Source organism: Amia ocellicauda, chromosome 21, assembly GCF_036373705.1.
Source record: "Amia ocellicauda isolate fAmiCal2 chromosome 21, fAmiCal2.hap1, whole genome shotgun sequence".
NCBI classification, from domain to species: Eukaryota; Metazoa; Chordata; class Actinopteri; order Amiiformes; family Amiidae; genus Amia; species Amia ocellicauda.
The window spans coordinates 10,923,177-10,929,495 of record NC_089870.1 but is presented as its reverse complement, the minus strand read 5'-3'; the positions used below and the strand labels follow the sequence as shown (position 1 = coordinate 10,929,495).

Here is a 6,319-nt window from a genome sequence, read left to right as displayed (position 1 = left end):
ATTGGGACCATCACTGGGGTGTGTAGAAACTGGGGGCCTTAACTGGTGTGCGTTGAAATTGGGAACATCACTGGGGTGCGTTGAAATTGGGAACATCACTTGGGTGCGTTGAAATTAGAAACATCACTTTGGTGCGTTGAAACTGGGAGCCATCACTGGGGTGCGTTGAAATTGGGGTCCATAAATGGGGTGCGTTGAAATTGAGGGCCGTAACTTGGGTGCGTTGAAACTCAGGGAGATAACTGGGGTGCGTTGAAACTGTGTGCCGTAACTGGCATGCGTTGAAACTCGGGGCCATCACTGAGGTGCGTTGAAACTTGGGGTCATCACTGGGGTGCGTTGAAATTGAGGGCCGTAACTTGGGTGCGTTGAAACTCAGGGAGATAACTGGGGTGCGTTGAAACTGTGTGCCGTAACTGGCATGCGTTGAAACTCGGGGCCATCACTGGGGTGCGTTGAAACTTGGGGTCATCACTGGGGTGCGTTGAAATTGGGAACATCACTGGGGTGCGTTGAAACTGGGGGCCGTAACTGGGGTGCGTTGAAACTTGGGGTCATCACTGGGGTGCGTTGAAACTGGGGGCCGTAACTGGGGTGCGTTGAAACTTGGGGTCATCACTGGGGTGCACTGAAACTGGGGGTCGGGCTTCTGGCAGCACGAACACCTTGTAGCTGTGGTGTGGAAACTGGGAGGTCGGGCACTGGGAGCACACCTCCTGTGTAAGATGACTGAGTGCATTGAAAGTGGGGGTCATCACTGGGGTACACTGAGACAGGGGGCTGTAACTGTTGTGCACTGAAACTCGGGGTCAACACTTGGGTGCGTTGAAATTGGGAACATCACTGGGGTGCGCTGAAGCATTGGGACGAAATTGGGGTGCGTTGAAAGTGGGGGCCATCACTGGGGTGCGTTGAAATGGGGGGTCGGCTCTTGGCAGCACAAAATGTGGGGGCAGTTGCCCTTTAAAAATGCTTTCCACTATTCGTGTGTTTCATTGATCATCCTTACATTTCAATAGTACATAATTAAACGCAAATCATGTGATACAGACACTGTAATGCATCGCAATATGAAAACACAGCTGATATCAAATCCACAGTAATAACACTGACACTGTAATGCAGCATCATTATTGACACGAACAAGAGCCATCAAATATGCAACATGTATCTCAGCTGCACAATAAAATGTACATTAAAAACCCAATACAAATGAGCTCCATACAATATTCAAAAATACAGTTCATAAAAGAAATAGCACACATTTCAGTAATCCACAAAGCAAGTGAACATACAATATCATTCATTAAACACATTTGGTTCATTTTAGGGAGACAGATGTCCTGAGTCGTACACGTGTGTGTGCAGATACAATAACACACTCAAAATGACTGTCTGCAAACCAACACCCTTTCAAATGTGTTACAAAGCTGTCAAGATCAGCATGTTTGCAACTGTTTGTAATCGCACAGCAGAACAGTTACAGACGGATTGATCTCAACCCATTTGACAGTCACATTTCACAGTATTTCATCAAAAATGAAAAATATCCAGCAGCTTCAACTGACAAGGAACGAGTCGTGTTATTTGAGTTTATTTGCATTTAATACAATACGCATGTGCAGTGAGCAGTGAAATGGGAATATGAATATGAACAGGCCTGGACTCACATCTGTGTTCAACTGACCGCTGTGCCGAACTCGCGCCTCTCGCGTTCTTTGAGCACACAAGATGGCGGACAGCAATCTCGCTCGTGCTCGGCGGTTTGCATTCCAGTTTTATATACACGTATAACTATGGTGTTTAGCTGTTGAAAATATAGGTTTGTCTTCCGGGGGAGGGTGCCCCGGGACCCCGCTATTTGGGTTGTGACTCCGGGCTAAGCCCCCATGTGGTCAACGCCTCTGTAAATCCTGAGCAATATATGAAAACAGAGCCGCGTCTGGGGCTCACAAACCCTTACAGTGTCCGCGGTTCCATTATTGTGCAAACTGTAAGCGCTGACATTACAGAGATGATCAAAAGCTCTGCCACACGTTAGAAAGAAGGACAAGAAGGAACGATTGGCGCAATAGCGTCCTCACCTGGTCGTGCACACAGCGGCACTTCGGAGGTCCGGCCTCCGACGAGAGGACGTGGGAATCGTCCCCCGCGGTAAATCCGCTGCAGCCCGTGTGTGATTGAAGCTGAATCCAGGGCACCGTGTTCAGCGTGAGCTGTATATTGCGTGAGCAGCGGGTTTTGTCCTGTTTCACGCAGGTGCGGGTCTATGGACGGGACTAGACGCGGTTTTAGTGACAGAAGCCACAACTCGGGAAACAACAGTGTGACGCGCCGCCTGCAGCATTCTGTGCGTGACGTCATTTGTTTACACTAGCATTGTTCTGGAGTTATATTTAAGTGACTTTTCACATTCTAAAAATCTAACAAAATAATGATTCATGAGTAATTTTGATACGGATTGGGTCCAGTTGCATGAGTATCTCCCAGTGGTGTAAACAATATAGCAGCCTTTGGTCACATCTGGACCCATTTTAATTGCAGCATTTCAATTGTCAACGTTATTTTGCACCTTAAATTGTCATTCTGATGCTCTACATCACCCCAGGTTGCCAGAAGGGCAAATTCTCTTAAATGAAAAATACAGAATAAAAACAGAGCCTCCCTTACATGTGTTTAATACGTTTTTTCCTTAACACTTAGTATAGTATACATCTTGTATGAATAGAATACATTCCTGATCCAATATACTGTATTCAGATTTACTGGAAACATAATTTGACTTATAATACATATTACAAGTGAAATTGTTTCTAGTATATGTTGGTGTTGGATGTAATACTGTCATGAACAGCTGATTGTTTTTAAGATTCTGTAATAATCTGTGTTATGTTATGTCAAATGTCAATTTTCTGAAAAAAGCTCAGGATTGACAAACAAAGAAACATATCCAACAATCTTTAATTCAATTGTTTAAATTATTTGTGGCCATAAGACCTCTGACTGTAAATAGGATTATAGATGGGCAGTTTGTTTATGTATGTATATATATCTATATATATATATATATATATATATTATGATCTGTATTCTGTGCCCCTCAGCATGTGAACAGTTCTCTACACTCCCAGTAAGAAGCTGTGGGATTTCATGTTAATTGGCTTCTGCTTGTCTTTACACAGTTCTCTCTACAGTTTCAGGAGAAAGCCCCGTCAGCAGCCGATTGATTCACTGGCCTCAATCCATCTGCTGTGAATGTGTCGGCACAGACTGGCGATTGTCCCAGTGCAGCCTGGACTGAAACCTCATCTGCACATCAGTAGCACCCTCTCATTGCGCAGTGGTCTGCAAGTAAAGCAGCCCTGGGGAGTTCGGAGCTGCATGTCCTCCCATGTGACTTTGGGTTAACTCATCATGCCTGTATGCTGCTCTGGGCATCTCATGTTACTTGGAGAGCTGAGTAATGTCCATTGGGGAGAAAGGTCTTAAAAGTGTATGCAGATCTGTCTATTTTGTGGATGCCACCACTAAGACTATAACAGGATTGTAAGAGTTTTCTAAGACACAGTTGTGGATAACAGTGACACAGCTGCACCACACCCCGGGAAGATTTAGGATTCGGAATTCACTAGTTTAATTCTCAACAGTTTGATAAGGTATTTGAGTTCTTGTATTCATGTCTGCATTTGCACAAAAAGCTTCTTGCACCTTTGATGTGCAGCAGGTGAGACCAGTTCTGCTTAATTGCCACCAATAATTCAGTCACTAAGCATTCCTGGCAATCGCCCCCCTGTATAACACACTCATAGGAACACATGCTCTCCATGTGTCTTGTGCTTGTTCGTGTGCTGGTTCCCCCAGTCTAAGTGTTTTTTTGTTGGTATTCAGTAGGATGAACAAGAGGGAAGATCACTGGATTGGTTTGGGTCACCTGAGGTAATGTATTATTTTTATTATTTTAGGCAGTTTACTGTTTTTTTTTTTATATTAAAAAGTTACTTTAGTATATTGTCAGTTATGTTTGGTCATTCATAGTTTTTCTCTTTCTACAGGAGAAACAGCTGGCCACTGTTTTGTGTGTTTAAATATTTATGGTTAATTTGATCTGTTCATTAGGAACTCCTCCTGCTCGTGCAATACCAAGGTGGTGTAGTGTAATCAATAGGCTGGGCGCTGTTGCATATGATTTGACGTCTAAATGTTAATCTAGTGCAAATGGCGGACCGGGGAGACAGAGGGAGCCAGGCCGAGGAGAGGAGTGCCAGGACGCTGCTTGGGACTGGCAGGCACTCGAGCACTGTGTGGTATTTGTTTAGTGTGCAAAAGATGCTGATGTACAATGCAATATATGTCAGATAAAGCCGAACTGCTGTTGCAGCACCATGGCTCTCATCCAGCAGGTTAAACGCTGGTGCTACTGTGACACAGGTGCGCTGGCCTTGGCCCTAGCCATGTTGATATGTTGGTGTCTGTGCATATTAACATGAAATGTCTCGTAACATGTTTGCCCATGTTAGTTTATAAGAGTAGTTTTCAAGAAGCTATTGCCACAGAAATGTCTTTTTACTTCAATTTTTTTCCATACACTTCTAAAGAAGGTGTTTGACAAGATTTGTTGGAGTATTTTACACAATCAATAAATGAAACTGCAATAAGGTTTGATAGGGATTTGTATGTTGTGATTCACGGGCAGCTCATTGATTTTGTCTAGTTTAGTTTGGTAATGTCACATGATCCACCCTGCCAAATTCAAGAGCATAACTCAAACCTTTGAGATAAATCAGTTAATGTCTTGTGTAGGTTAGTATTGCATTTTGAAAAATGTGCATTTGTTTTTAGTTTTAGCAGTGAAGGTGTCTAATTTGCATTTACATTTTAACATGTCTGACCCTGTTTGACCCACATTTGAGACTTGAAATACTAACCTTAAAAGATATAGGTGCCTTGGATTGAGAGGGGAGCAGCTGGACATCTGTTTTCATTCCCAAAACCAAATCTTCCACTTTCCTTCAGACTGAAACCATCACGATTCACTCTTCCTTTTGGCATTACGGTAATATTGTGCTCAGTAATAAGAAGACCATGTGCATGGTTTAAGAAGCACTAATCCACAGTCATGTAAAAATAATCTAGACATTAGAAAGAATACAAAAATGAATTGTAAAAGAAGATAGGAAAGCTAGGCATAATCTAAACAGTGCTTTAAGGATGTGTCCAAATATAAATGTAGACTGAGATTTTGAAATATAAATGCAGTAGGCATAGGTAACACTCTGTACAGTATGTTAAATAAATGAGCAGTACTTAAACAAAATAGAAACAGTCTTTATTAACATTAATTTATTGCATACATTTGAACTTGAAAAACAGTTCAGTCAGTAAAATACTGATATTGTTCATTGTGCAGTATTAATTTTGAAATAAAATATAAATACAGAATTCACTGGCGAGACTGAGGGCCTGCAATGAAGTCACTTGCATGTATTGTGTATCAGGAGCAAATTTTGAGGGGAAGTAAGTAATGAAGTTGCTGGGCTTTGAGAATGTTCAATAAAAGTGTTTAAATCATGTTAAAATCATGTTAGTCATTTAACTATATGTGCCAGATTTCCATATCTAGCAACATCGATCAGATTAGCCTTACATAGCAGTGTAAGGTGGATATATCAGATATCTGAGTATTCAAATGCAGAGTCCTTTGTGGCTCATTGTGTTGTGTGCTGGTCTGAAGCCTCACAGGACCTGGGTTCAAATCCTGGTGCAGTGTCTTTCTTCCATGAATGCTTGTGAATTGTGTATGATGTGTTTCAGTGCCAGAGGGGGCAGTGTCAGGCTGATAACACCAGAGCTTTGAGAAAGTGTGAAGGGAATCCTTGTGGCTCACTGCAGGGAGTGCTGGTCTGGAAGCCAATAGGACTTGGGTTCAAATCCTAGTGCACCACCTGTCTTCTGCAAATCTCTTGGACTTGTGCTTTGTTTTAGGGTCAGATGGGGGCAGTGTGAGGTAGATATACCAGATCTTTGATCAGTGAATATGTGTGGCTCACTGCATGGAGTGTTGGTCTGAAAGTTCAAAGGACCTGTGTTCAAGTCCAGGCTGAGGAGCATGCTGCTGAGGTAAGTACATTAAGGGATATAATACTAACCAATGTGTGGATACCAGGGGTAGAGTGGGTTGTAGTAGAATGAGTGGAGGGGGAGTTTAGGTTAGAAAGGTGGGTGGGGTGGTCTAGGGTAACAGATGTCATGGATGGAGTGGGCTGGAATGAGGGGAGAGGAAGTTAAAAAAACTGGGTTGGGTTAGATTGAGGGGGTGCAA

General features: G+C 42.9%; 1 long non-coding RNA gene across 1 annotated transcript; it reads left to right on the top strand.

The window, feature by feature from the left end:
* The first annotated feature begins 2,260 nt into the window (after positions 1-2,260).
* On the top strand, positions 2,261-4,259 carry LOC136716878 (uncharacterized). The gene is made up of 3 exons (XR_010805157.1): positions 2,261-2,350; positions 3,195-3,656; positions 3,889-4,259. It is a non-coding gene; the product is annotated as an uncharacterized LOC136716878 (long non-coding RNA).
* Positions 4,260-6,319: the final 2,060 nt, after the last annotated feature.